A 16,115-nucleotide genomic window follows, 5' to 3' on the forward strand; every position below is an offset into this window, starting at 1 on the left:
GAAAGCTTGATAGTTCTCTTGGTCAGTGTGGATATACAAAAATTAGAGCAAAACAGCAGTTGACTACAAGCTACTATTAGGAAGATCTTTATTCTTTAAAAGTTATTCTTTAAAAGATGTATATAGTCATTATGAATGGTGTAAGTACATTTGAATTTTTTTATTTTGAATGGCTTAATCTTGTGCTAAGTCAGATCATTAAAAAACTACAGAGCTGAACTTTTTTTTCTTTTTAACTTCCTTCCCACTAATATTTTTGATTTATAGAACTAGACTACAATATTATACTGGCAGCTTTTACTGTGGAATGAAGAAAAAAGAAAAAAAATTACATGAAATGCTTCTGTAATTATAAAATTGACAAAATTTTGCTCACTGCTTCTTACAAAGAAAACTTATGAGAAATTATCCCAGGATTAAGGCACTGGAAGAATTTCTTCCAAGTTTGCTATATAAGAAGCAATGAACAGAATTATAGAATTCAAAATATTTAAGCAAATCATATATTTTTAGTAATTTATTGGTTGAAGCTTATTAGCTATAGTTTTCTTAAGCTTTGGTATCTTGAAAAGGTTTTCCCTTTATAAGAAAAAATTTGCTCCTTGTTTTGTAGGGAATAATTTTCAATGAATTCACTTTTGTTTCCTTTTTTATTTTTTCCCCCTATGAGTAGGACTATCAGTTATGTTAAAGAGAACCAATACCATCTTTTCTCCTGTGGAGCACAGTGATAAGCATATTTTTTCAAGGATATGTTTAGGATAGAAAGGGGTGGGGAGAAAGGAAGAGACAGGAATGTGAATGTATTATGTACTAAGAGAAGTGACAGGGATCACCCCCTTTTAGCCCTTTGCTGTTTTTTCCTCTTTGGTTTCTGTATCCTCAAGGTATGCATGCAACATCAGTCTCTCTTCATAAAATGCTGTCATAATTTGTAGACAGTTCACATTAGCTTCTTTTGCAAGAACCAGGTCTGCTTCATCTGTCTTTCCATTTCATTAAAAACATAAATTGCCACAGGAATCTGTTGCCCCAATGATCTTTTCTGGTTCTAGTCTTATCTCGAAGCCCCAAGCAATATCATCACTCTGTTCTCTTTTTTGGACTTGATACTGTCAGCACAGTTTGAGAAATTGGATTTCTTTGCTACTTTCTGACTTCTCCCCAGGCTTGTTGTTTTAACCCTCCTTCATCATCTTAAACTTTTTTGTAAACTAAGAAATGAGCTAAAGGCAATCCAAGTTTTTCTCAGATTCCCAAATATTGTGCTCCTCAGAAAAGCCTTTCCACTTCAGCAGATACTCCACTTGCCCCTTAACCACATGCCTGTCTAGCACCTTCTCCACAGTGTACTCCTCTTCATTCTCTGATGAACTGTTAGCTGTGTGCTTGGTTTTCTTTCCCATGTTGCACTGTTCTACCTGAAGGACTAAGGCCACTGCATCCCAGATACCCCCAGTTTGTTCTTTCCCTCTGGGCTATCAGTAGTGGCCTCCCCTCCCGGGTCTAGGGCTTGGCAGACTGACCTTCATTTTCTTTTTGATTAAGATCTATTTCAGTCAAGATTCAATTAGGTAAATGTCAACCATCCTAGATAATTAAGTAGAAGGAACTTATTCATAGAATCACTTTTAAAGGTGTTAGATGGTCTGAGAGAATAGACAGGAGATGGTGAACCTGAACATTGGCAATTGTGGCAAGTTGCTGTTAACTCTAGAAATGGAGGGACAAAGGAAAAAGAAAGTATTACTAGAGCCCACAGACAAGAGATGGTTGATGAGAGGAAGCAGCACCGATTTGTGTGAGAGGGTACCTCTGAAGAGATATAACTACTGCTATAGAGGATCTTGAAGCAGAGGGGTAAGGGGAGAAAGACCCTCATTTCTCCTTCCTCCTGACTTCTGACTTCTGCCATTGACTCCCTTTAGCCAAAACTAACCAGAACCCAAAGACCTTTGTTTTGGAAGACATTTCCACTGATTATTGAATTTTAGATTGGCAATTTTTTTCTTCCCATACTTTAAAGAAGTCCATCCAGTGTCTTCTGGCCACATTTTCTTCTGATGAAAAATCTGCTTTTTATCTGGTACCATGTATATAATGTACCCTTTTAGGGGCTTGCTTTTAAGATTTCATCTTTATCACTTTTAATTTTTGAGTAGGTAATACATGTTCATGGTTCAAAATTCAAAAAGTATGGCATATACAATGAGATACCCTTGCCATTTACATTTACCTGTCCCCTAGTTTCCTAGTTTCTGTATCTGTAGCCATCCAGTGTACTTATTTTCATGAGTTTTCCTTTCAGATATATAATGCATATATAAGAAAAAAACCTCATATTAGACAAATGCTAGTATACTATACACACTGTTTTGTATCTCTGTTTTTCACTTAGATATCTTTCCCCATCAGCATAGAAAGAACACTGGTCATCACATTGGCTGTAGAGTATTTCACTCTTATGTGTATATCAAAATGTAATTAACCAGCCCCTTACTAATGGATAGTTTTTGTTTCAATCTTTTGCTGTTATCAACAACCCTTTAATGAATTACCATGTATGACCGGAATATGTACAAGGGTATTTGTATATCTTAGATGTATCCTAGGAGTAGAGTTAATTGCTAGATCAAAGAGTGTAATTTATCACTTATCATACATTTATACAAGGAATGTAATTTTTCATTTTGGTAGATGCTGCCAAATTTCCTCTGTAAAAGTTGAACCAATTTACATTCTTGACAGCAAGGTAAGAGAGAACCAGTTTTCTCACACCTTTGTCAACAGTTTTTTTTTTTTTAAATAATGGGAGACTTTAACACCCCCACTGTCAATATTAGACAGATCAATGAGACAGAAGGTTAACAAGGATATCTGGGACTTGAACTCAGCTCTGCACCAAGCAGACCTAACAGACATCTACAGAACTCTCCACCCCAAATCGACAGAATATACATTCTTCTCAACACCACATCAAACTTATTCCAAAATTGACCACATAATTGGAAGTAAAACACTCCTCAGCAAATGTAAAAGAACAGAAATCACAAGATACTGTCTCTCAGACCACAGTGCAATCAAATTAGAACTTAGGATTAAGAAACTCACTCAAAACCGCTCAACTACATGGGAACTGAACAACCGGCTCCTGAATGACTACTGGGTACATAACGAGATGAATGCAGAAATAAAGATGTTCTTTGAAACCAATGAGAACAAAGACACAACATAACAGAATATCTGCGACACATTTAAAGCAGTGTGTAGAGGGAAATTTATAGCACTAAATGCCCACAAGAGAAAGCAGGAAAGATCTAAAATTGACACCCTAATATCACAATTTAAAAGTACTAGAGAAGCAAGAGCAAACACATTCAAAAGCTAGCAGAAGGCAAGAAATAACTAAGATCAGAGCAGAACTGAAGGAGATAGAGACATAAAAAACCCTTCAAAAACAATCAGTGAATCCAGGAGCTGGGTTTTTGAAACGATCAACAAAATTGACAGACCGTTAGCAAGACTAATAAAGAAGAAAAGAGAGAAGAATCAAATAGATGCAATAAAAAATGATAAAGGGGATATCATCACCGATCCCACAAAAATACAAACTGCCATCAGAGAATACTATAAACACCTCTACACAAATAAACTAGAAAATCTAGAAGAAATGGATAAATTCCTGCACACATACACCCTCCAAAGACTAAACCAGGAAGAAGTTGAATCCCTGAATACACCGATAACAGGCTCTGAAATTGAGGCAATAATTAATAGCTTACCAACCAAAAAGGGTCCAGGACCAGATGGATTCACAGCCAAATTCTACCAGAGTTAGAAAGAGGAGCTGGTATCATTCGTTCTCAAACTATTCCAATCAATAGAAAAAGAGGGAATCCTCCCTAACTCATTTTATGAGGCCAGCATCATCCTGATACCAAAGCCTGGCAGAGACACAACAAAAAATGAGAATTTTAGACCAATACTCTTGATGAACATTGATGCAAAAATCCTCAATAAAATACTGGCAAACCAAATCCAGCAGCACAGCAAAAAGCTTATCCACCATGATCAAGTGGGCTTCATCCCTGGGATGCAAGGCTGGTTCAACATACGAAAATCAATAAACGTAATCCAGCATATAAACAGAACCAAAGACAAAAACCACATGATTATCTCAATAGATGCAGAAAAGGCCTTTGACAAAATTCAACAACACTTCATGCTAAAAACTCTCAATAAATTAGGTATTGATTGGACGTATCTCAAAATAATAAGAGCTATCTATGACAAACCCACAGCCAGTATCATACTGAATGGGCAAAAACTGGAAGTATTCCCTTTGAAAGCTGGCACAAGCAGGGATGCCCTCTGTCACTACTTCTATTCATCATAATGTTGGAAGTTCTGGCCGGGGCAATCAGGCGAGAGAAAGAAATAAAGGGTATTCAGTTAGGAAAAGAGGAAGTCAAATTGTCCCTGTTTGCAGATGACATGATTATATATTTAGAAAACCCCATTGTCTCAGCCCAAAATCTCCTTAAGCTGATAGGCAACTTCAGCAAAGTCTCAGGATAAAAAATCAATGTGCAAAAATCACAAGCATTCCTCTACACCAATAACAGACAGAGAGCCAAATCATGAGTGAACTCCCATTCACAATTGCTACAAAGAGAATAAAATACCTAGGAATCCAACTTACAAGGGATGTGAAGGACCTCTTCAAGGAGAACTGCAAAACACTGCTCAACAAAAGAGGACACAAACAAATGGAAGAATATTCCATGCTCATGGATAGGAAGAATCAATATCGTGAAAACGGCCATACTGCCCAAGGTAATTTATAGATTCAATGCCATTCCCATCAAGCTACCAATGCCTTTCTTCACAGAATTGGAAAAAACTACTTTAAAGTTCATATGGAACCAAAAAAGAGCCCGCATTGCCAAGACAATCCTAAGCCAAAGAACAAAGCTGGAGGCATCACACTACCTGACTTCAAACTATACTACAAGGCTACAGTAACCAAAACAGCATGGTACTGGTACCAAAACAGAGATATAGACCAATGGAACAGAACAGAGGCCTCAGAAATAACACCACACATCTACAACCATCTGATTTTGACAATCCTGACAAAAACAAGAAATGGAGAAAGGATTCCCTATTTAATAAATGGTGCCAGGAAAACTGGCTAGCCATATGTAGAAAGCTGAAAATGGGTCCCTTCCTTACACCTTATACAAAAATTAATTCAAGATGGATTAAAGACTTAAATGTTAGACCTAAAACCATAAAAACCCTAGAAGAAAACGTAGGCAATACCATTGAGGACATAGGCATGGGCAAGGACTTCATGACTAAAACACCAAAGGCAATGGCAACAAAAGGCAAAATTGACAAATAGGATCTAATTTAACTAAAGAGCTTCTGCACAGCAAAAGAAACTACCATCAGAGTGAACAGGCAACCTGCAGAATGGGAGAAAATTTTTACAATCTACCCATCTGACAAAGGGCTAATATCCAGAATCTACAAAGAACTTAAACAAATTTACAAGAAAAAATTAAACAACCCCATCAGAAAGTGGGTGCCGGATATGAACAGACACTTCTCAAAAGAAGACATTTATGCAGCCAACAGACATGAAAAAATGCTCATCATCACTGGCTATCAGAGAAATGCAAATCAAAACCACAATGAGATACCATCTCACACCAGTTAGAATGACAATCATTAAAAAGTCAGGAAACAACAGGTGCTGGAGAGGATATGGAGAAATAGGAACACTTTTACACTGTTGGTGGGACTGTAAACTAGTTCAACCATTGTGGAAGTCAGTGTGGCAATTCCTCAGGGATGTAGAACTAGAAATACCATTTGACCCAGTCATCCCATTACTGGGTATATACCCAGAGGATTATAAATCATGCTGCGCACACGTATGTTTATTGCAACACTATTCACAATAGCAGAGACTTTGAACCAACTCAAATGTCCATCAATGATAGACTGGATTAAGAAAATGTGGCACATATACACCATGGAATACGATGCAGCCATAAAAAGGATGAGTTCATGTCCTTTGTAGGGACATGGATGAAGCTGGAAACCATCATTCTCAGCAAACTATCACAAGGAAAGAAAACCAAACACCGCCATGTTCTCACTCATAGGTGGGAATTGAACAATGAGAACACTTGGACACAGGAAGGGGAACATCACACAGCGGGGCCTGTCATGGGGTGGGGAAAGGGGGGAGGGATAGCATCAGGAGATATACCTAATGTAAATGACAAGTTAATGTGTGCAGCACACCAACATGGCACATGTATACATATGTAACAAACCTGCACGTTGTGCACATGTACCCTAGAACTTAAAGTATAATAAAAGAAAACTTTATTATGACAATTTTCAAGTATACTTGAAAGTAAAAGTAGTAGAAGCAACTATCACCTAGCTTCAACAGTTATCAGTATATTGTCAATCTTGTTTCAGCTGTATTTCCCCACTCCTTACCCATTGCTAGTTATCTTTTTTTATGTAAAGCTTTATTAAAAAGTATAAATTCCATATAATTCACCCATTGTCAGTTTATAATTCAGTGATTTTTTGGTAAGTTTTATAGAGTTGTGCAACCATTACCACAATCCAGTTTTTCATTTTCATTACCCCAGAAAGCTCCCTCATGCTCATTTGCATTCAGTCCCCAGTGCCTACCCAGCTCAAGGCAACTACTGCTCTGCTTTCTATCTCTATAGAGTTGCTATTTCTAGACATTTCATATAAATGATATCATAGAATATGTAGTATTTTGGATACTTTCACTTAGAGCAAGTGAAAATATTTAAAAATAGTCTTGCGAAATAGTCATGTAAAATAGTCTTTTAAATGACTATTTTTCACTTAGAATAATATTCTTGAGGTTTACCTATGTTAGCATTTATCAGTAGCTCATTTCTTTTTGTGCTTCATAGATTTCAGTATATGGATGTATTATATTTTACTTATGCATTCAGCAATTGATGGCTATTCAGATTACTTCCAGTTTTGGGCTATAAACATTTCTGTATGTGTCTTATGTGGCCACATCTTTTCATTTCTCCTAGGTAGATACCTAGGCATAGAATTGTTAGATGTATGATTAGTTTATGTTTAGCGTTTTGTAAAACTGCTAACCAAAGTGACTGTACGATTAAAATTCTAACCAATTTCTTATGGGGGTAGCAGTTTCTTTACATCTTCACTAATACTTTTTATCTTTTTCGTAATAGCCATTTTAATGGTTATACAGTAGTATGTCATTTTGTTTTTAATTTGCATTTCCTCAGTCCTGTCGTTGGTAAGCATCTTTTTGTATGCTTTGCTATTTTATATTTTCTTTGGCAAAATCTATCAAATTTTTTTGCACATTTTTAAATTGTATTATTTGTCATCTTACTGAGTTCTAAGAATTCTTTATGTATTCTGGATATACACTCTTCATCAGATATGTGATTTGTGATTTATCCCATGCTATATCTTGTCTTTTCATTTTCTCATTGGTGTCTTTTGAAGTTTATTGCTGGTTTAAAGAAATTTGGTTGTAATGTGTTTTGTGTAGTTTTCTTCATGTTTCTTGATTTTAAGCTTCTTGGATCTGTGGGCTTACAATTTTTGTCAGCTTTTGGAAATGTCCTCAAAAAACATTTTTTAGAAACCACTATTGTGTTTTCTTCAGGGATGCTACCTGAAGGGGAACAACAGCTGTCTTGCAGCTCATTAATAGCTCTAGTCGTTTTTTGTCTTTCTCTTTTATTTTAAATAGTTTTCTATTGCTATACCTTTATTTTCCCATTATACTGTTATCTTCTATAATGTCAAATTTGCTGTTAATCCCATACAGTGTATTTTTCATTTCAGACATTTTATTTTTTATGTGCAAAAGCGTGATGAAGGTCTTTTTGTGTCTTCCATTTCTTTACTTAACATGGTTAATCTTTTCTCTAGCACTGGGATTCACAAACTATGGCCCATGGGCCAAATCCTAAAATAGTATCTGGCAATTCAGTCTCTACTGTAAATCCAATAGAATAGTGCAAGAATTTGAAGCCAGTGGTGCACTGAAGGTCATGATACCAACAACAAAACCCATATTCAGTTTAACTTCTAACCGGTTTTACTCATATGCTCCACAATAAAGCCCTAGCAGAAGAAAAGACATGCCTCTTTCTAGGCATAAATGCTGTTTACCTCAACCTCTACTGTCTTTTTTTTTTTTTTTTTTTAATAATTTCAACTTGTAGTTTAGATTCTGGGAGTATGTATGCCAGTTTGTTGCATGGGTATATTGCTGAGGTTTGGGATATGAATGGTCCCATAACCCAGATGGTAAGCATAGTAACCACTAGATAGTTTTTAAATCCTACCCTCTGCCCCACTAGTAGTCTCCAGTGTCTGTTGTGCCATCTTTATGTCCATGAGTATGAAATGTTTAGCTCCCACTTATAAGTGAGAACATGTGTTATTTGGTTTTCTGTTCATGCGTTAATTCACTTAGGATAATGGCCTTATATAATGAAGCCCAGCTTTCAAAAACCAGAAATTACAGACACATTTTTTTTTTTAAAAAGAGACCCACTATTAAGAGATAAAGCAATCAGTAGAACCAGATCCCGATATAAAGGCTATAGTGAAAAAGACAGATAATACGTTTGAGCAGATTGGAAATTTCGGCACAGAAACGTTAAGAAAGATTCAAATGGAAATTCTAGAAATAGACACATTAACAGATGAAGAATGGCTAAGACCTTCAGATTCTTTAGTAGACTTAATGCAGCTAAAGAAAGAATGAATGAACCTTGAATGTAGATTCATAGAAATACCCAAACTAAAAGGCAAGGAGAAACAGAACAGAGTGTCTAAGAATTTAGGAAAATCTAAAACTGTATAACATGTCTACTAGAATGTCAGAAGAAGATAAAATGAGGCAGAATAAATATTGACAAAATAATGGCCATGAATTTTCTTAAAATAATGTAAAGGATCCAGCTACAGAAACTAGAACACAAGTAGGTGAAAGTAACAAGAGAAAAAAAGACATGATCCAAAGAAGAATGAAGATAATGTGTAGCGGACATCTCTTCAGAAATTGCAAGTTAAAACACAATGAAGTGACAACTTTAAAGTGATGAAAGAAAGAGATGTATTAACTTTTTTTTTTTTTTTTTTTTTTTTTTTGAGATGGAGTCTTGCTCTGTCTCCCAGGGTAGAGTGCATTGGCACCATCTTGGCTCACTGCAACCTCTGCCTCTCGGGTTCAAGCGATTCTTCTGCCTCAGTCTCCCAAGTAGCTGGGATTACAGGTGCCCGCCTCTATGCCTGGCTGATTTTTATATTTTTAGACGGGGTTTTGTCATGTTGGCCCTGCTGGTCTCGAACTTCTTACCTCAGGCAATCCACCTGCCTCAGCCTCTGCTGGGATTACAGGCATGAGCCACCACACCTGGTCAAACTTCCAGTTCGAGAAAATATATTTCTAAAGTAAAAGAGAGAGATGTATGTAATCAAAAACTGAGGTAATTCATTTCTGGCAGGCCTGAACTACAGAAAAATGTTAAAGGGAGTTCCATAAGCAGCACCAGATGCTGGACAGAAATTTGGATGTATCTAAGGAAATAGAGTGGAAAATGGTAAATAAAAACCGAAGATAAATATCAAATTAAATTTTTCTTATTTTTAAACACTGTAAAACATAACTCATCATCTAAAGCAGGGGTTGACAAAACAGTTTTTAAAAGGGCTAGATATTTTAGACTCATGGACCGTAGTGTCTCTGTAACTACTCAACTTTGCTCTTGTAGCAAGAAAGCAGCCATAAACACTACATAAATTAATGGATAGCGTTGTGTTTCAACACAATTTTTATACAAACTGGCAGGCAGCCTATGGGCCATATATTCCAGATGCCAGGAATAAAGCAAAAATTGTAGTGAAATATTATTGGTTTGTAGCATGTTTAAAACCAAATGAATGACAAAAATAGTACATAGGTTATTTTACCTAAAGCACCATAATATTATTTGAGATTAGGCGGGATTTTTAAAGATATGTATATTTGTAAACTCTAGAGTAACCGCTAAAAACAGGTGAATGTGTTAAGCCAAAGTGGACACTAAATGGAATCTTAAAATTGCTCAATCCCAAAGAAGGAGGAAGAAGAGGTCAAACAGAACAATGAATAGACAGAACAAAGAAAACTATTAAGATGATAGGGTTTAATCTAAGCATATTAAAAATTACATAAAATTCATCCAGGCACGGTGGCTTATGCCTGTAATCCCAGCACTTTGGAAGGCCAAGGTGGGCAGATTACTTCAGGCCAGAAGTTTGAGACCAGCCTGGCCAACATAGTGAAACCCTGTCTCTACTAAAAATACCAAAAATTAGTCAGGTGTGGTGGCGCGCGCCTGTAATCCCAGCTACTCGGGAGACTGAGGCAGAAGAATCACTTGAACCCAGGAGGTGGAGGTAGCAGTGAGCTGAGTTGCACCACTGCACTCCAGCCTGAGCAAGAGAGCAAGACTCCATCTCAGAAAACAAACATAAATTACATAAAATTCAAATGGTCTATGCCTATTAAAGACAGGAATTCGATTGATAGAAAAGCAAGGTCCAACTAACAAATAACATATCCATGCCCTTTTTTAGATAAACAGATACATAAATTTTTCCACCCTGCTTTTTTTACTTAGTATTATATCTTGGAGATCATTCCACAGTGATACAGACTATTCCAAATTCATTTTTTACAATTTATGGTATTCTGTGAATTCTATGAATTTTGTTGTGTTGATGTAGCATAGTCAGTCAATTTGTCCTCTACTGGTATGCATTTGGGTTGTTTCCATTCTTTTCCTGTTATAAATAGTGCTATGATTAATATCCTTTTGGATACCTCTTTTTGAATTTTTGCCAGATTTTGGGGGTAGGTTCCTAGAATCTGGGTCAAAGGATGAACACATTGTAATGTTGCTAAATATGCCCAGTGTTCCTTCCATAGAGCTTGTACCATTTTGTATACCTACCCACAAAATCTGGCCTTGTATATCTCTGACCTCATCACAATTTATTCTGTCAATCTTCTGATTTTTTTTTGACTAAACTAATAAATGAGAAATGGCATCTTGGTATATTTTTAATTTGTATTTTTCTTCTTGTGACTGAAGTTTGAATATCTTTTTTTCATATCCTTTGGTATGCTTTATCCCCCCAAAACTCATATTGCAATTTAATTGGAATTGTAACAGTATTAAGAGGTGGGACCTTTGAGAGGTGATTAGGCCATGAGGGCCTGCCCTCACAGGTGGGATTAGTGCTGTTATAAAAGGGTGAATTTGGCCTCTTTTTGCCGCTTGGCCCTTTTACCTTCTACCGTGTAATGATCTAGCCTTCTTCCTCTCCAGAGGATGTGGCATTCACCGTGCCATCTTCTCAGAAGAGAAGGGCCTCACCAGACACCAAACCTGTTGGCGCTCTGATGAGCTGCCAGAACTGGGAGCCAAATAAGTTTCTCTTCATTATAAATTACTCAGTCTCAGGTACTCTGTTACAGCTGTACAATGGACTAAGATGTTCTTGAAGCCCATCTGTGTTTGATTTTTCCTGAGCTGTCTGATGATATGTCAATCCTACTTTCTATAAATTAGTTGGACTTTTTCTTTTCATTATTGTTATAGGGATGTTAAGCCCTTCCTGTGGTGTAAGTTGAAAATGTATATTTTTTTCATTTATCTTTTTGTTTTTTTGGAAGACAGAGTCTCACTCTGTCACCCAGGCTGGATTGCAGTGGTGTGATCTCGGCTCACTGCAGCCTCTCCCTCCTGGGTTCAAGCAATTCTCCTGCCTCAGCCTCAGGAGTAGCTGAGATTACACATGTGTGCAGCCACCCCCAGCTAATTGTTTGTATTTTTTGTAGAGACAAGTTTTCGTTCGCCATGTTGGCCAGGCTGGTCTCAAACTCCTGACCTCAATTGATCCACCCACCTCGGCCTCCCAGAGTGCTGGGATTACAGGTGTGAGCCACTGGCCTCGGCCCTTTTTTTCATTTATCTTTTGCTTTGCATGTGGTGTTAATTTGTTTAATGCTTTTTTAAGCTGTGTAGATTTTTAAAATGTAATTAAAATATGTTAATGTTCCCCTATTGCTTCTGAGTTTCTTATCATAGTTAAACATTTCTCAGTAACCAAGTTATATGAGGATTTTTTTTTCTGATATTTGTCCTGTATAATTTTTAACATTTGGCTGTCCAGTATGAAGAAGTGAATTTTTCCCTGATTTGAGATGCTGTTTTTATCATATACTAAATTTTCACATACTATTGTGGTCTCTTTTTGGATTTTCTATTGTTTCATTAGCCTATTTGTCTGTTCGTGTGCCAACACAATGTTGATTTAATTATAGAGGCTTTACAAAATTGGCGGGTCCCTTTTCATTTCTCTTGTTTCATGTTTCCCAGATACACAATTTTGTAATGAAATTGTCTACCCCCAGAAAAACTTGAAGATACTTTTACTGTATGTAAATGTGTAAATTAGTTAAGGGGAATTTAGCTCTTAACTTATTGAGGTATACACTTTATATACTTTATCTTCCTCCAGTAAAATGGCATTGGAACACTTAACGCTGAAGGAATGCTTATATGTTATTGATGTCATGTGTTTTTGCTCTATTTTTAAAGCCTAGATGAGATTATTTTTATTAGTACTTCAAATTGTCAAAATTCGTTAGCCTATATATTTACTGATTTGCATCTTAGACCTTTCTTTCCAATTTAATTTCCCATGTTTTTGTAAACAATCTATATCTTTCTCTGTTTATCCACTGCTCTTTATTGGTATTTTATAGTTTATTATGATTAGCTAGATGTATAATTGTTTTATTTATCTCTATTGGCATTTTCTGGGCTCTCCTGAATTTATGGATTTGGATTTTTCGTCAGTTGCGAAAAATTCTTGTCCAGTTAATGTCTTTGCCACATTTCTTATTTCCCTTTTAGAACTATGATTAAATATGTATACTCCACCTCTGTGTTCCTTAACTCTTGCTTCTTGTGTTTTCCATTTCTTTGTCTTTCTGTAAGTACTCTGGATAATTTTTCAGATTTTTTCAGTGTACCAATTTTTTCTTCAGGTGTATCTAATCTTCCATAAGATCTGCCTGTTGACTTTTAATTTCAGTGATTTTATTATTTCTGGAAGCATTTTGACTACTGATAATTTTATCTTGTTCTTTATATTTTCAGTGTCATCATTTCTTAAACTATATAATACCCATATTTTATATTCTGTATGATTTTAATAAAGTCTCTGTGACTAATGTTCTTTTGGCCTTGTTCATAGTGCTGTGTTTCCTTGTATGTTGTGGTTTTTACTGTTCTTATCATTATTTTTTTTGTTTATATTGTGTTTGTATTTTCTAGAATACATTTATTTGTGGTAAATGAAGCCTGGATTGAAAGAATTTGCATTTGTTTTTGTCAGGTGCCTGGAGATATTACTAGCTTGGGACCAATATTAGTTAAATTCTTGGCTTGAGAATTTTTTGACCATGTAGGTATATGAATTCAGGTCACGACCTACATGAGAAGATTTTCAAAGTAGTTTTTTTTTTTTTTTTCCTTTTTCTACTTAGCTCCAAGTTCACACTGGCAGTTTTCCTTCCAGTCTAGAAATGTGGGGAAGAATATACTGGTGTAGCTATTTGAATTTTTAGTCAAGGCAAGCTATTTTATCTAGCATTTTAATTGTTTTCAGAGGGAGAATCATTAAAGGTACCTAGTGACTCTATACTATGGAAAATACAGTGTACAGTTTTCTTTAGTTTTGTCTGTACAATAGTCTCCCCTCATCTGTGGATTCACTTTCTGCGGTTTGTTACCATGGTCCAAAAATGTTAAATAGAATATTCCAGAAATAATACATTTTAAAATTGCAAGCTATTCTGAGTAGCATGATGAAATCTCACACCATCCCAACTAGGATGTGCATTATCCCTTTGTTCAGTGTATCTACACTGTATACGCTACCTGCCCATTAGTCATTTCGTAGCCCTCTAGGTTATCAGATCAACTATCATGAGTATCACAGTGCTTGTGTTCAGGTAACCCTTATTTTACTTAATAATGGCCCCAAAGCCAAGAGTAGTGATGCCAGTAATTCATATATGCCAAAGAAAAGCTGTAAAGTGCTTCAGTTGAAAAGGTTAAAGTTCTCAACCTCAGAAAAAACAAAAATTGCATGCTGAGGTTGCTAAAATCTCACAGTGAGAACAAATTTCCTATCTCTGAAATTGTGAGGGACAAAGAAATTCATGCTAGTTTTACTGTCACACCTCAAACCGCAAAATTTAAAGCCACATGGTGCATGTTAAGGTGCTTAGTTAAGATGGAAAAGGTGTTACATTTGTGAGTGGGAGACATGAACAGAAACATGTTCAAATTGATGAAAATTGGGTTAGGTGCTATCCGTGGTTTCAAGCATCCAGTGGGAGGGAAGGGGTCTGGTAATGTATCCCCTGTGGATAAGTGGGCACTAGTGTGTGTGTGTGTGTGTGTGTGTGTATGTATGTATGTATGAAGAAAACTGTTAACTTTTTCCTCCCTTAGTAAAGATGTTACTGAAGAAAATATTTTGAAGATTAAGTGCATTAGAATAGTTGAGTATGTCAACGTTACCCACAATCAAATGCTCTTTGTTACTAAGTAGCACTGAATAGAAATTTCTGTAAGATACCAAACCTTCAGTTAGTATATATAGAAAGAGTTCTTAAAAGTTGAGTGTTTTAAATAAAATGTGGGTAAGAGTTTATTATATTATTGTTTGACTCACATAGAGTAGACCTAATTTTCCTTTACTTAAATTGGTAAGTGGATTTATTTTATTTGGACAATTAAGTATCATATTTAGTGGAATTTTCCTATGGTAGATAAATGCACAAATCTTTCTTGTATTTTAGTGTAAAAATTACTAATATGCTACAGAAATCCAAAAAAGAGTAAGGGTAAGCAGAAGTCTAAGAGTTTGTTTATAAGTAGACCTGCACAGTTTAAATCTGCGTTATTCAAGGGGGAACTGTAAATCATTTTGTTTGGGAATATCCCGGATAATTATTTCAATTTAGGTAAGTGAACTGTACATAACTTATAATTTGGACTAAAATTTTTTTATAAATGTATAAACTGAACATATTAAACATGGTAAAAATAATATATTAAACACATTTATTGTAGAAACATATTAAACATGTTCAACGGGAAAAACTGCTAAATATTATGATACAATAATACATTTTTGGAAAGAAATCTTTTGATGAGTTTAATCAGATTTTTAAAAAAATCTTCATAATTTAAGAATAATTAGCCTGTTACATTTCAACAAAATTGACATATGCATAGCTGAGCAGAACAAACCTCTGAAGATCTTGTGTTTCCTTATAGATTGTTGAAGAAAATCTGGATGGTGACACGTTAATAAATAATGGTTGTACTATGTTATTAATCAGCAAATACCTATGCACTAAGTGCCAGGAATTGTGCCAAGTGCTTTTCAAGAGGTAGTTACTATTATTGTGTTTTATAAATAAACTGAAGCATTGAGATATTAAGTAACTTGCTCAGGGTTACTCATCAATTAAGTAGTGGAGCTGAGATTCAAACCCAAACAGCTAGACCATGGGTCTGTAAAGGACCAGATACTAAATATTATACGCTGTCTGCCTATAATAGGTCTGTGTTGTCACTGGTCAACTCTACCACTGTGGTATGAAAGCAGCTGTAGTCAATATGTAAATAAATGCATATGACTGTGTTCCAGTAATACCTTATATATTGGCACTGATCATTGAATTTCATGTAATTTTCACCCACCATGAAATACTGTTCTTTTGACTTAAAAAAATTTAAATATGGCTAACCATTCATTTCTCATGTACTATACAAAAACTGGCCTTCCTCGGGCCAGATTTGGCCTGTGAGCAGTAGTTTACCAGCCTTGCTGTAGGCTGTTACTCATATTTTGGGCTTCTACTTTATACTATTTTGGACTCATTCATTCTGCACCCTACAGAGTTTTCT

General features: G+C 35.7%; 1 protein-coding gene and 1 pseudogene across 14 annotated transcripts in view; one reads left to right on the forward strand and one right to left on the reverse strand.

Moving 5' to 3' along the window:
• The window catches only part of ZNF654 (zinc finger protein 654), an 85,561-nt gene that overhangs the window by 35,493 nt on the left and 33,953 nt on the right, over positions 1-16,115 (forward strand). The window lies entirely within an intron of this gene.
• On the reverse strand, positions 750-1,497 carry LOC134809577 (chromobox protein homolog 5-like; annotated as a pseudogene).

This window comes from Pan troglodytes, chromosome 2 (assembly GCF_028858775.2).
Source record: "Pan troglodytes isolate AG18354 chromosome 2, NHGRI_mPanTro3-v2.0_pri, whole genome shotgun sequence".
NCBI classification, from domain to species: Eukaryota; Metazoa; Chordata; class Mammalia; order Primates; family Hominidae; genus Pan; species Pan troglodytes.